Source organism: Schistocerca americana, chromosome X (genome assembly GCF_021461395.2).
Source record: "Schistocerca americana isolate TAMUIC-IGC-003095 chromosome X, iqSchAmer2.1, whole genome shotgun sequence".
NCBI lineage: Eukaryota > Metazoa > Arthropoda > Insecta > Orthoptera > Acrididae > Schistocerca > Schistocerca americana.
In genome coordinates, this window is record NC_060130.1 from 665,988,648 (window position 1) to 666,004,599 (window position 15,952).

Here is a 15,952-nt window from a genome sequence, read left to right on the forward strand (position 1 = left end):
GAAGGAATTCAGACACTTATGCCTGAGAAAACCAATAATGACTCCAGGACAAAATAAAATCTTAAGAAGATAGCGCAAATATTTCTTGGTGAGAATGTAGGCAGAATCACTGGAAATCTGTAGAGGAAAAACCTGTCACTGCAAAAGAAGTTATTGATCAGTGTGATGAACTGTTTTTCCTTTCGATAAAAAAATCTTCTTATCATATTAGCCACACTCCCCGTGTCAACTGCGACCTCTGAAAGATGTTTCTCGACTATGAAGAGGCTAAAAACTTACATAAGGAATAAAATGGGAGGTGAAAGACTTACTGGTCTTGCTCTACTGAGTGTTCATCGCGATCTGGCGGTGCAAACAGATTGTGAAGAAATTATTAGTAAGTTAGCAGAAAGACGTAAAAGGCTAAATATAATACTTTAAATTAAAGTACTTAATGTTTATTTTTAAATTAACTTACGACCTGAAGTTACAGAAAATGCCAAAGTGTCACAATTTAAATACAAAGACTAATATAATAATATTATTACTTAATGTTAGCTTATAATTAATTGCTTTTTCATAAATGAATACCACAACAGCTGCAATACATATGTTTTATTTAAAGACGCTTAGATCAATTAGCGGTTCTCTACAGTTTTACCGGTATGTAATATGGATGCTAACGTATTTGTGGGTTTTTTAATTTCTGCTTGATTGACTCTTCTGGCGTTAACAGCAAAACCTTTGTGTGTGGTGGGCGAAGACAGGTTTACCTTCCTAAATGATAGTGTTGGACCCCCCTTGCAAAAGCTGTAGTTACGTTCCTGATGTAGACTAATGTGAAATGACGAAGTTCCTCCTACATGTGGTTCGTCCTACAGGCTACACGTTACATGATACTTCTACGGAGATGGCTGCCTACTATAACATTGCTCAAGCGAACAGGAGTAGTAGTAAATCCGGCATTTGACTGTCCGCCACGCAAAAATATTGCAGTCTTCTAAGTGACAAAGCGTTGTAGCGTTCCTGAAGCCGCGCAATTGCTTGTCTCTTTCCCCCACTCACACACACACACACACACACACACACACAAACAGGCGCGCCCCACCCGCGCGCCCGCGCATGCGCACATTTGCTTACCTCTGTGTAGCACTATACTCCTATATTTACACCAAAGGTCAAACCGAGGGAGGGAGCGTAGTGGGAAGACACGGGACTCACAGTCAAGAGGACAGCAGTTCGAATCCCCGTCGGGACATCCTGGTTTAGGTTTCTTTCTCATTACTCGCCAATCGAAGCTGATGCTCGAAAAACGATGGAAACCAGCTGCCTCCGAGCTGCGACTCCTGTGTCTTCCTCCTCTGCTTCCTCCCTCGATTTTGGTGGCCAGATTTGGTGAATGCAGTACATGCCGTCTGTGTAGTTTTTAACGGTTGGTGTTACCACGAGGGCCTTCACATTTCGAAATGTTATAATTTGGAACCTGTTGACAGGTTTATGTAAGGTAATTATTTTTGATGTAGCCAACTCATCAGGTGCGAGTACGTCCCAAAATTGCTTCCTTCTGCAGATTATAACAACAGATAATAAACAATATCTGCAGCACATCAGCAGTCCATTTAGTGTGCGATGTGGGGCAGTCCTGGAGACGCTGGACACTCGCTCAGGAAGATTAACAATTCCTGGTGTTTCTCTAACTCATTTCATGTCAAAATAACTGTATCTGTGTTTTACAGTGGGTAACAACTAATTGTGAAATAAATCAAGAAGAAATACTAAGAAATAATCTCTTTACTGACTCGTAAAGTATCTGCAGACCTATTTATCCCAAATTAGACGACGATGCCGTTTCTCATTGATGTTTAATCAAATCTGGAATTATCTCTTTCCCACGAAATGTCCCTTCATTACAACAGCATAAAAGAACAGCAGAGGTTCATTTCTAGTGGATTAGTTCATCAGGGATATTTTGTCGTAAATGGAAACGTTCTAAACAAGTTTTACAGACCTGATGCCAAAGTCTTTACAAAGTCAATAAAAGTTTTTCTGTTTCATTTCAACGTTTATTCTCCGCATATGTAGCAAAACATATGAGGGCAATTTACACAATTTCTTTTACTTGAACATATTTTATTCCTATTCGCAAATGCAAAATCTACACCGCAGATGTTTCCGAAATACAATTATCACGCGCGGGCATTCTCACTGTATAGTACACGGCGAGAGCCACAAACTAACCTCAACTCCATCTGATGGCTATTCCAGGAACTAACTACAACGCAGACTGACAATATGGCAAACATACAGGAACCAAACTTCGTGCATGTGATTTAGACCCTCACGAAACTGAGTTGGAACTGGACATTTCATGTAGACGTGCACGTTAAAAAACACTGATCCAAAAAGCACTAAGCACTTAGAGAGAAACTAATTTCACATTTAGATTCAACCCCCCACATATATGTAAATAAATTACAAAATCCTTGGTATAAGAAAAAGTGATTCTCGTAGGCATGTGTAATTATTTCATTTCTCTGTTTCTCCAAGTATTTTCAAATAGGGCAACGTTAAAGTACAATTATTGATGTTAGTGCGGTGCAGATATAGATTTGCCTTTTTCAGTCTGACGAATTAAATGAACAACAATTTATTTCTGCTTAAGATACTAGATTTGCTTTCGGTAGAAGCAGAGTTAGAGTCCTACTATAATGACTCAGATTAAGGTTGTCTGGTTGTCTGTGGTTCCCTTGAATCACTTCAGGAAACTACCAGGATGGTCCTTTGAATGGGACACCGAGGAAATTCCTTCCCCAGCTTTCTCCTACTGACTAAGTGTTCCATACGTAATAAGGCCGTCGTCGACGGGGTGTTGAACACAGATGTTCCTTTATTTTCTCCATCGTCTTCATTGAACGAAGATTGGTTTCGTTATTTAGTAAATACCTATGGTGGCCATCCTGTGCAAAAACAGAAAGATGGGGTGTTGCATCCGAACTTTCCTCCTTTCTTTCTGTCGTCTTCTTTTAATGAAGATTGGTTTCGTTGTCTAATTAATATCTGTGCAAAAATAGAACACTCTACTTCCACAAATGAGGCAACAACGACACTGCTGGATGACACATTAAATGCTGAAATGTGAATTCTTGGGAAACTCATTTACTAGCTTCAGACATGAAACTGCTGAAAGGTATAAGGTTATTTGAAAACACTATTTTGGAATAGAAATCAGAATCCGTCATTGGGAGTCGCTGATGATGTCCTTACAGGTCATTGAAAGGGCGAACTAAAATACACTGCTGGCTATTGAAGTTGCAAAATCAGGAAGAATAGAAAATAATGACAGTTTACTGATAGTACTCATCCAGTGTACTAGGAAGAAGGCATGACTAAATTTGTAGGTGATCAGGAAGTATACAGGGTGCGATTTTCACACGATCCATTCACATTGATGTGATCACCTCCTTTATTCGACGTCAACGTTTAATAACCGCTCACAGACGGCAGATGGCAGCACTAGCAGTGGAGAGTATATAAAGCAGAATGCGTGAGAAATTTGTAGATGATTTGGAAGTATACAGGGTGCGAATTTCACTCAGTCCATTCACATTAATGTGACCACTTCCTGTGTTGGACGTCAACGTTTAATAACCACTCACAGACGGCAGTTGGCAGCACTAGTAGCGGAGGGTATATGAAGCACGTCTGGGGGATGCGGGAATCAGTCCAGTCGTTACCATAATGCAAAAGTGGAGAGATTTATATGATCTCAAAAAGGACATGAGCATTGGTTTTCAAGCCAAGTGTGGAAGCTTTTCCGAAATGACTAAGACAGTAAAGTATTCGTGTGCCACCGTGGTCACATATACTGTGTATGGTAAAATGGCGCTATCCAAAATCGGCGCTGAGTAAACTGAGATGCACCACAGGCCGTAAATAACAGGGGTGAACGATAGCTGTAGAGATGTGTACAGGCGAAAAGACGTGTGATTGCTGCTCATAGGTGACAAACGTTGTAATTTGCGCGCCAATAATGCAAATGGACGTTCACGGAGTGGGCAATTGGCTACAGTGTATGGAATACTGTTTACTTAAACATTTCCTAAGTCACAAGGCAGTGTGGAGGATTTAAAACAATTGTGACGCTTTTTTATTCCATACGCGCAAGGAATACCATCATCAAACACTCACCACACGTAGTTACACTGTCAGAGATAGCGCTAAACGTATCTTGTGAAAAGAAACTCTCGATCACATCAATGCCAGGCCGATTGCATCACACGGCGCACGCCTCCAGTCAGAGACTGCCGCAGTTGTGGGACCATGCTAATCCTCCACAAACAAAGTGGTATCCCTTTGAAATCTGATACCAGATTCACTTCCTGTATCTCTCTCCCTCTCTCTGTCTCAAGTGGTTATTTTCTGTTTGTGTGAGCCAATGTATACAAACACACACAGACCAAGATGTCCCATCTCCCGTCCACCTTCCATCCCCTTCCCCTGCCCCCATCGCCACTCATGCAGAACTGCTGCTGGCAGTCGGTATATTCGTTTGTTTTCACACTTCCACTGCTATGGAAACCTGTAGCTGATGGAACAAAGACATTCGAGAAGAAGTAGGTAGCGTCTGCTGTGTGCCACACTAATACCTCCTATGTCCTGAACAAAGCAACAGATAGCTGGAAAATCTCCAGCCCTTCCGAAAATGCAAGGCTGTGGATGTCTTGGAAATATCTCTTCACTCTATCAGATTGATTGACTAATTAATTAAATCGATGCCCTTTGTGTGTGGGTAGTTTTCCTGGATAGGATTCGATTCTGCAACCACAGTTACGTCATTTGTTAGGAAGTCCATTAATTGTAGGTAGCTGAGAATCTCAAATTTCATCTCAATTGTATGCTGTGTCCTTAAACAATCTGCAGAGGTGTTGGATTGATGTGTGTCCTCACAGTACCCCTATCGGAAACAATAAATTGATCAATCGGGAATTTGAAATTGTTATTGGTTTTTTAAAGCACTACAAAATCTGTAAGTTGGTTCACTCAACTACACCAGGACGAAGAATGAGGATGATAGGATAGTAACGACAGCAAATACCACTCCCCTCTTTCCAATGCAAGACAGAATCCACTGGACTGGATTGGACTGAGAAGCAGTAAACACCACACACTTAAACCACATTCCATTTTGTAGTCGTAGGTGTCACAATTAAATGTCAGAGATCGCTGAAACACTCGAGCATCCCGTGTGATCATATCCCAATGTCCACATGTCACCGTGGACGCGTGTCTCAGCGATCGCACCAGGCCTGTAGCTGGACTCGGCCCACCGGAGACGACTGCCCGGTCGTGGAGGGTGCCCAGGATGACCGGAGTGGTGGAATTCGGATGTTGTCAATATGGCCAACACCAACACCTGTCACTGATCGATATTGAACCTTGTCAAATATCCACACAAAAATCGGAGAATACTCGGAACACACACGACCATGAGGGCTGCCCAACACATACTGAGTATTAATTCGCTATTCACCTACCCAGAGAGTGACACTCCACCTGACCAGTTCAGGAGGCTCAGCAACGGCTCGCACCTTAAGCCAGAAATGTCCATTCGTTCTGGTCATTGGCTGCATCCACCACATACCCGGACAGCAGATAGTGTCGTCCTTGGGAACCAACACATAAACATACACTGTAATTACAATGAAATATTGCTATTGCAGCCCCAATCTGGTGTCATTCGAGAAAGAGAAAAGTATCCAAAATATCTCCTCCTGACGACTGTGGCTCTGGAAATATCAATATCTATACCATTATTATTACTGTACAAATTTTTCCATGTAAAAGCTTTCATCTCCCTTAAGGCTATCGATGAGTGGAAATCACAGTTTTCCACATCAAATCTATTACTCCCTTATGACTAGACATAGTCATTTTCTTCACACATGTCGGATCACTGACTGCAGTAACTTTACGCTCTAACAAATACCCATTTACGATTATCGTTCTGGTCATGAGTTACATCCACCACGCCGGCCACTATGGCCGAGCGGTTCTAGGCGAATCAGTCCAGAACCTCGCTGCTGCTACGGTCGTAGGTTCGAATCCTGCCTCGGGCATGGATGTGTGTGATGTCCTTAGGTTAGTTAGGTTTAAGTAGTTCTAAGTTCTGGGACTGATGACCTCAGGTGTTGAGTCCCATAGTGCTCAGAGCCATTTGAACCATTTTTTGAACTAGACACATATTTATCACTGTAATTACAACTAAATATTACTAATGAAGCCCCACCACACTCAAACCAGCTAGGCGTCTCTATTGTCCTCAGTTCTAGGAAATTATTTGACATTTAAGTCTTCCAGCCAATCAGGTTCGAGAACAGTCTGCAGGTATTTTCAATCAGAACTTCCGGAAGGTGCTGCATCCCGCCAAGATTCTCTCAAAAAAAGTGTTGTAAAGCACAGGCGTCCGACACTATGTGATAATGAACAATGCTCTCGCGGGCGAAAGGGTTGGAAAGACATCATCGATATGGGTTGGTGAACTGTAACAAATATCACAGTCGATAGTGCGACAAAGAACATGTGAGGATCTGCTTAGGGGAGTCGATGAGAAGAAGTTCTGCATATCCGTTATGTTACAGCAGTATTTCCTACCCTGTTTGTACAATATGCCAGATCCAGTTGAACCCTTGCATTGGCGTATTGTGCAGGTGTTTGTTAAATGAATCCATCATCCTTTACGGTCGGATATACTCCTCAATGCGTTGAAATCACAGTTCTCCACGTCAAATCCACCCTCCCCTTATGACTATACATCTGTAATTTTTGACATGGATAGTAGTCTTATCACTCCCCACAAACGTCTGGTGATATTTCAGAACATAAGCCACATTAACTTTACGTTCAAGCAGCACAACATTTCTATCGTTTATAGACGTATAGCGTCCGAAAAAATTATGGTATGTTCACACTCACACGACCTACCTTAGCTTCCCAGCAGCAAAATCATCCCACCACATCGTCGTTATCACATATTCGTCGAGGAATAAATGGCGTAATTACAGTTAAAAAGCCTTCGTGTCTTTTGTTTATGTTGTGTACGTTCTTGCATGATAGTTGGCGTTGGTGGGACAGGAAGAATTGATACCTCAAGCCAAGTACCAGACCCTTGCTAATTCTCTCGAAATCACATCGCGTTCCGACAGCACTGTTCCATTAGTTGCAAGGCTGATAGGGTAAAGGGCTACTACAACGAGAAAAATAGTACACTAACTTGCAGGAGGAAATTCACAACCATGCAGAGTATATGCGGACTGAGCAAAGAAATTCAGAAGCATTACACCTACAATTCATTGACAGCACAGTCTCTCTCTCTCTCTCTCTCTCTCTCTCTCTCTCTCTCCCTCTCCCTCTGTCCTCGTTATTTTTGTTACATCCAATGGAGTAAAACTACGAACTATAATAACGTCGCTAATGTCATCTGGTAGAGAACTCAATTAGATTTTACAGCGTCTTTCACTTCCAATATATCGGAAAGTAATACCGTTTGTATATCGACATAGAACGTATGAGGCGATCCCATTAAATATATATGTTTTGGTCCACTGGAGCAGGTGACAAGTGATAGAAGTCACTTCCATGGACCTGGCTAAAGTTTTGTCGCTGGTACTGGAGGAAATCATATACATCAAAGCAGTTTATGACTACAGATGTGTACACAGTCATACACTTATTTTTTCTACTATGACTTCAAGGTCTGTGTCAGGAGCTAAACTGACATTAACACGTTTCGATCCATTTGCTTTCACAGAAAGCTGGACATCGCATGGTGTAAACTGTGCTGCTCCCACAACACAGAGGATGGTTGAAACAAAAGACAGAGAAAGTGTTTTTAATTGACAAAAATGTGGAAGACATCGCAACATATGAAAATTGGAAGAGATTGCGGCATTATGGAACGTTTCCTTCCAAACAGCTGTCCAAAAGTGATGACCTCTACATTTAGTCTCATCTTCCACAGTGATAGGGTGATAGATGTCTTGATGTTCCATTTTTGAAGAGATCCAGAGCATTGATTCCTCATATTGGTGGTGCATATTGCACCTAAGTATATCATCGCTGTTTCCGTGTTCTAGGTGGTGGTCATCCTGTTGGTGCTGCACATTGCGCCTAGGTATATGATCGCTGTTTCGGTGTCCTAGGTGGTAGTCATCCTAACCTTTAAATATTTGGACACTTTGTCTTTAATTTTATGACTTACACTGCATATCCGCATGTGGAACAAGGTCGAACTCTGCAGGACATAAGCCCATAGACCACGGATGGTATGCACCATCAGCTGTCAATCCCAGCGGTGGAGGAATGGGATGATATTCATACACCCAAGCGAGCATGTAAGTACCCTCATCCCTCCACATTTTTTCCATATTTTCATGTTTCACCCTGTGCAAGAACGTTTACCTGTTTTAAACTCGAGCAAACAGTATTTACAATCTGCATCTCTGTACTGTCTATCAATCACAACCATGTGCTATCAGCTAAAAAATACACTATCTGATCAAAAGTATCCGGACACCTGGCTGAGAATGACTTACAAGTTCGTGGCGCCCTCCATCGGCAATGCTGGAATTCAGTATGGTGTTGGCCCACTCTAAGCCTTGATGACGGCTTCCACTCTCGCGGGCATACGTTCAATCAGGTGCTGGACGGTTTCTTGGGGAATGGCAGCCCATTCTTCACGGGTGCTGCAATGAAGAGAGGTATCGATGTCAGTCGGTGAGACCTGGCGCGAAGTCGGCGGTTCAAAATATCCCAAAGGTGTTCTGTAGGATTCAGGTGAGGACACTGTGCAGGCCAGCCCATTACAGGGATATCATTGTCGTGTAACCACTCCGCCACAGAACGTGCATTATGAAGAGGTGCTCGATCGTGTTGAAAGACCCAGACATCATCCCCGAATTGCTCTTCAACAGTGGGAAGCAAAAAGGTGCTTAAAACATCAATGTAGACCTGTGCTGTGATAGTGGCACGCAAAACAACAAGGGGTACAAGTCCCCTACAGTGAAAACACGACCACGTCATAACACCACCGCCTCCGAATTTTACTGTTGGCACTACACACGCTGGCAGATGACGTTCACCGGGCATTCGCCATACCCAAACCCTGTCATCGGATCGCCACATTGTGTACCGTGATTCGTCACTCCACACAACGTTTTTACACTGTTGAATTGTCCAATGTGTACTCTCCTTACACCGAGCGAGGCGTCGTTTGGCATTTACCGACGTGATATGTGGCTTATGAGCAGACGCTCGACCGTGAAATCCAAGTTTTCCCACCTCTCGCCTAACTGTCATAATACTTGCAGTGGATCCTGATGGAGTTTGGAATTCCTGTGTGATGGTCTGGATAGATGTCTGCCTATTACACATTACGACCCTCTTCAGCTGTTGGCGGTCTGTGTCAGTCAACAGACGAGGTCGGCCTGTACGCAGACGTACGACACAAGTGACACACAATCACATGACCACGTTCAAAGTCCGTGATGTTTAATGACTACTGAGGTCGCTGATATGGAGTACCTGGCAGTAGGTGACAGCATAGTGCACCTAATATGAAAAACGTATGTTTTGAGGGGTGTCTGGATACTTTTGATCTCATAGTGTACCTCATAGAACAGTTGCTGCATGGTTCTTAACAACATTCTGGAGTATGTCTATAGAGGTAATAGGGATACATACAAGTAGATTGCTGTCTTTGATGCTTTCCTGGAAAAGCGAACCATCTGAGTCTAAACCGACATGGATCTGCGCTAATGGATGACAGAAAGTAGATGGAGTAATCGTTTGAGAGGGGTTGTAAGGGTAAACTTATGATACATTCTAGATAGAAGGATATGTTACAGCAGGTCATTTATCATACATTTAACTATTTTTTCCGTTTTTCTCTTGGGGTGTATCAGTTATGTGGTATAACTTGCTTTCGACGTGTATACAACTGCATGTTCTGTGTGTGATTTGGAGCCCTATTTGTCTGCGATCGTTAACAGCGAACCTCTCCATAGTGCAGCCAGCAGAGGACAGAGCGAATATTCTCCGATTTTTACGTGGATATTTGAGAAGATTCAATATCAATCACTGACAAGTGTTGTCACTGGACATGTTGATAACATTCGAATTCCTACCATTCCGGTCATCCTGGACACTCTCCATGGCCGAGCAATCCTTTCCGGCGACCCGAGTCCGGCTGCAGGCCTGGCGCGATTGCTGAGATGTGCACCCATGGCGGTGTGTGGACATATGGACATGAACCCACAGGATGTGCGAGTGTTTCAGCGATCTCTGAAATCTAACTGCTACAGAATGGAACGTGGTTTAGGTGTGTGGTGTCTACTGCTTCTCAATATCTGCCTCTCAATCGTACAGTCCAGTGGACTCTGTCTTGCAACGGGAAAGTGGAAGTGGTATTCATTGTTGTTACTGTTCTATCATGTGCTAAACCCTTCCTCCTCCTTCTCCTCCTCCTCCTCCTCGTTCTTCATCCTGGTGTAGCTGAGAGAACCAACTTAGGGATTATATAGTGCTTCAAGAAACCAACTGCAGTGTCAAATTTCTTATCGATCAGTTTATTGTTTCCGATAGTGTTACTGCGAAGACACACATCAACCCAACTCCTGTGCGGACTGTTTAAGGACATAGCACGCAAATGAGATGAAATCTGAAATCCTCAGATACCTCCAGTGTAATGGACTTCCTACCAAACGACCTAACTGAGACAGTATCTGCCAATAGTAAGCAATGGGAAAAAATCCAGAATGGTTTGGAAACCGGTTGGTTGAAGAATCGAATCCTGCCCAATCCTATTATCCACGAATAGGATGCACGAAAAGACTACCCACACACAAAGGATATCGATTTAGTTAATTAGTCAATCAATCTGATAGAGTGATGGGATATTTTCAAGACATCCACAGTCTTGCATTTTCGGAAAGGGTGGGGATTTTCCAGGTATCTGCCGCTTTGTTCAGGACGAAGGAGCACTGGAAGTGTGAGAACAAAGGGCTATACTGGCTACCAGAGCTAGGTCAGCGTAGGTGGGGAGGGATGTAGGGGAGGGGGATGGTAGGTAGGAGGCGTTTGGAGGAATCTTGGTCTGTGTATGTCTGCATACATTGGTTCACACAAATATGAAGAAACCTCTGGAGACAGAGAGAGGAAGAGAGAGAGAGTGAGGGAGAGAGAGAGGCAGGAAGTGACCCTGGCATCGAATTTCAAAGGGGTGCCGATACCTGATGCTTTGCTTGTGGAGGATTAGCATGGTCCAGCAGCTGTAGCGATCCCTGAAAGGTGGCGTGCTCAGTGCGGTGCGATCGGCCCGGCAATCAGCGATGTGATCAGGAGTTTGTTTCCGCCAGATGTGTTTAGCGACATCTGTGACGGTATAATTACGTGTGTGAGTGTTTCATGACACTATTCCTTGTGCAATCGGAATAAAAGAAGGAACGTAGTTGTTTAAATACTCCATACTGACTTGTCATCCACAAATTGTTTAAATAAACAATATTCCATACACTGTAGTCAATTTCCCAACAAATTCTTTAAATAAATAAATAAACTACATTCCATAAACTGCCTTGTATTCCATAAACTGTTTAAGTAAACAATATTCAGCACATTTCCTTGTCTACCAGAAACTGTCTGATCAATATTCCACACACTGCAATCGATTTCCCGCCAGTCAATCATTATTTCCAAAAGGGGGCTATGTCCACCAAGTAAAACTGTCTCACACAATAGGTTAACGATTTAATTAATTAGTGAGTAAAATTGACAGAGTAGGAGGGGGGCTATTCGAATAACTGAAGCCTGATCTGAAGCAGCTCGTGTTCGATGACATATTGGGAGGAGAAAAGTGGTGTAGAACTGAACAGTAGGTTAAAGGAAGGGGAGGGGAGGGCGAAAGGAGGGGGTAGGTTGGGGATTTCCCAGAGGGGGAATAACGAAGGAACGAAGCTCAGAACTGGCCTTCAAAAGCGTGCGAAATTCAAAAAGTGGCTTAGAACTTGTCTGGTGGGGAGAGGGGGGGAGGGAGGAGCCATGTGCCGGCTGGGGAAAATCCAAGACGCCATCAGGGTGGTATGGTTAATTAATTGATCAATTTAATTAATTTGCATAATTAATTTGATGTCAATTTGATATAAAGTCATGTAGAAGAACTGTAGGTTAAGAACTGGCATGAGGCAGAACAGTAAGTTAAGGCACAACGTCATCATAGACCCTGAATATATGTTTTTCCGCAAATGTATGCTAACTGAAATGTGACATGACACCGCCATCACCCCACTACTGCTCAGCCAATCGGCCGCCTAGAATTACTATGAGGTAAAATGAATTTAATGTAGACTGAACGCTACTGGGCCCAGGGCTCAGGGAACGCTGCGGCCAGACCGGGTTTCTGGCCATTGAGGTGCAGAGACAACGAGCGTGTCGTTTCAAACGAGTAAACCCCAGAGCTGTGAATTGGGATGGTGGTTGCTTGCATTGCATTTGTGGCATAATATGCTCCAGGAGATGGTGGAGTGTCAGACACTCTTAAAGATGACCAAGTTACGGCTCTTTGAGATTCGAGAATAACCCACATCAAATATTAATGCAAATCTGTATGTATTTGCAGTCTCAGAAAAATGTGGTGCATTCATTGACACAATGATGTCTCAATATCTTTAGAACTACATAAGTTAATACCTCACAGCGAATAAACATTTTCGCAATGACCCTCTGAATTATCAACTTTAAATCGCTTCATGCGATTTCAACAAAGGTTACTTCAGATGATAGCATTGAACTATAGCTATCATCCCTGAAAGCTACGTATCTGTATGTATTTTATTCATTGATTTACGAAGTCTTTTACATCTTTTTCATTATGCAAATGTTTGTCAGAACATCGTATTCTCCGCACTCACACAGCAAATTAATGCAGCATGAATACCTCATATCTTGTCATACTTGTATTTTTATTTAATGAATTGTTTACTACTGTGCCAGTAACTTTATTTAAATGTTGGTTGCAAGTGTTATTAAAACACTGTCCTAATATGAAAATGGTCAATCACATGTGTTAGTGGACATCACAACTAAAAAGAAAATCAAAAGAAGCTTCTGTCAAGAAGGCATAAATAATTATTTGAAAGATATTTAATGACAATCTGTTGTCATTTATCATGAGCACACTTGCGTAAGAATACTGTCGTATTTACTTATGCCTTTTGTCGTAGCGGTCCCTTATTGTTAGAGGGCCCGCAGAACCGACACGCAAGATGGGTTGCTAATCCCCTTTCAGCAGCGCGGAGAGAAACATCGTCAGTGGACAGAAACAGCAACAGACTTTCAAAATAAACACGGAACTACTTCGCCAGACAACATGTAACAGTGTTCCACCAATCGGAATTCATATGACTGCTGTAACACTCCGCCGCCTTGGCTTTATAAGCACGCCTAGACCGTCAGACCGGCTATCTCGTGCGAACAGAAACCAGACTGAAGCCGTGTTTTTTAATTGTTCCTGTCTATTTACTATGTGTTTTAATCAGCTTCGCCGACCGTTTTGTTTTTATATTTTCTTCGTATCTTTTTCTCCATGTTTCAGTTTTTAACAGTCACCCTTTTATCGCCTGCTTTCGTTTGTTTTTCATATCTCCTGATTCTGTTTTTTTTTTTTTTTTTTACTTTTTGCATGCTGCAGAGCGGCGTATTGTGCTGCCGCCCGCCCGCCCCCCCTCCCCCTCTGGGGGGAATCGAAATCCAATAAAGGAAGGAAAAGTCAGACCGGCAGTGTTTACCAACCGCTAGGAACAGCTCTGGCCAGTACTTACGCCGGCCGTAGCCTTGCATTCACTCGCCGTAGTCTTGTAGTAGCACGTTGTATTTTGTAGAGTAGTTTTGGTCAGAATTGTGAGATTTTTTTGTTTGTTCTGCGTTTAAGACTTAGTATATGCCAAGAAGGCGTTTTTGCATTAATTCTAATAAAGTGTGTGCAAATTGACTGTTAGTTTTTTCCTGCCGACCGCAGGACACTACAGTTATTGGCGACGAGGATAAAACTTTCATTTTCGAACGGAATGGCCTCCTCTGAGGAGCTTCTTCAGTCCTTGGTGGAAACTAGACAGCAGATCAGGCAACGCTCATGCGTTTAGAAATTCACTCTAACTCGCCAGCATTGCAAGAAGTAGCCCATAGGGTCGATTACATCGCAGGTAAATTGAACACGTTACACGTGGCTCCACCGACGTTTCCGGCTTTCGATGGGTTTGGTCGAACCATGGTCAAATTATGTCGAACGGTTGGAACAACATTTACTGGCACATGGAATCCACGACGGAAATCGAAGTCGGGCTTTTTTTTAGCGACAGTCGGTCCACAGGTGTATCGTTTAATTCAACAATTGAACCCTGAGCAGTCCCCTCCAGATCTCTCATTTACTCACATAAGAGCTGCCCTATTGAGTACTTTGACACACAAATACGTCACCTCCTCCCGTCATACTTTCTTTCTTGTCTAAAGTCTCCAGGTCAGTCTTACCGGGAATGGATTACGACGCTCTAGGGTCTTTCCCGCGATTGTAAATTACGGTGCGCCAACGTCGCCTGCAAGCAGTCTTATGCCACTTCGTTGATTCGCGATATGGTGGTGTTTCACGCACCAGACAAGGGTCTTCGGGCTGATATTTTTAAGTTACAGTACCCGTCCCTCGACACCTGTCTACCGTGCGTTTGAACAGTCTCACTGGCTTCAACCAACGCGTCTTGAGGCAGCTGTTTTCGCGGCTCGCCCGTTGTCTAGCACCGAGCGGGAGCCTCGTCGAGCCGCTGGCCCACTCCGTGACAGGAAGTCTTTCACCCGGCTTCCATCCTGTCAGGACTGTTTCCGGACTCGCCAACGGTCGGAGTGCCCCCACCGGCGAGCAAGATGCACGGCTTGCAGCCATATCACCGTGGTGTGTCAGGCTTCACAAAAACCTCGCGTGGATGCCACGCTTCCTGCGGACGCACAGGCTCGTCACGAATCGTTACCTCAGAACCCGAAAGCCTTGCATTCTACTGACGGCCAAGTATTCTCCATCATTCCCCAGTCGGGTGCCCGTTTTCTCATTACCTTGGAGGTCGCGCATATTCTGGTGGTCTTCCAAATTGACACGGCATCGTTCGCCTCTATTGTGGATGGTGCCACATACCAACGTTTGGGTTCGCCGGCTTTATACCCGTACACTAGCGCCTTGCGCAGTTTCAGTAAATACTCTATATCCGTGACGGCGTTTTTTCCATACAAATCTCTTACAACGGTCGTTTCTTTACCGCTCAGTTTTTGGTGGTCGGATCCCCTGAAGTGACTAATCTTCTGGGTGTAGACATTTTTGGTCGTCTGGGTTTATCAGGACAGGACGCGGTACAAGCAGTGTCGATTCCCTCATCGGATACTCTCCTCGCCCCGTTGCTCAGAAAATACGACACGTTGTTCTTATCCTCCACGCCAGGAGTGAAGGGTTTCATCGTGCATATTCAGTTTCTTCTCTCTGCTCCTCCTCCTTTTTTTTTTTAACGGCCACCCGGTCTCCTTTGCTCTCCGAGACAGGGTCCAGGTGGAACTTCACCGCTTACAGGATGAAGGCATCCTTTCTCCCGTCACGCACAGTCGCTGTGCGACGCCTATCGTGATAGTCGAGAAGCCGAACGGTGCTTTACGCAGCTGTGGCGATTTTAAGGTCACGGTCAATTCTCAGTCCGTCATCGATAAATCGCAGCAGATCCTAGTCATCAATACCACGTGTGGCCTTTTCCGGTACAACCGCCTCCCGTTTGGCATTGCCAATGCCCCCGCGATTTTCCAACGTTACTTGGAACGTCTCACAAGCCAGGTGCCGGGGGCGCCAATTATCTAGACGATATCATCGTCAGTGGCTCGCCCGCGGTGGTCATTG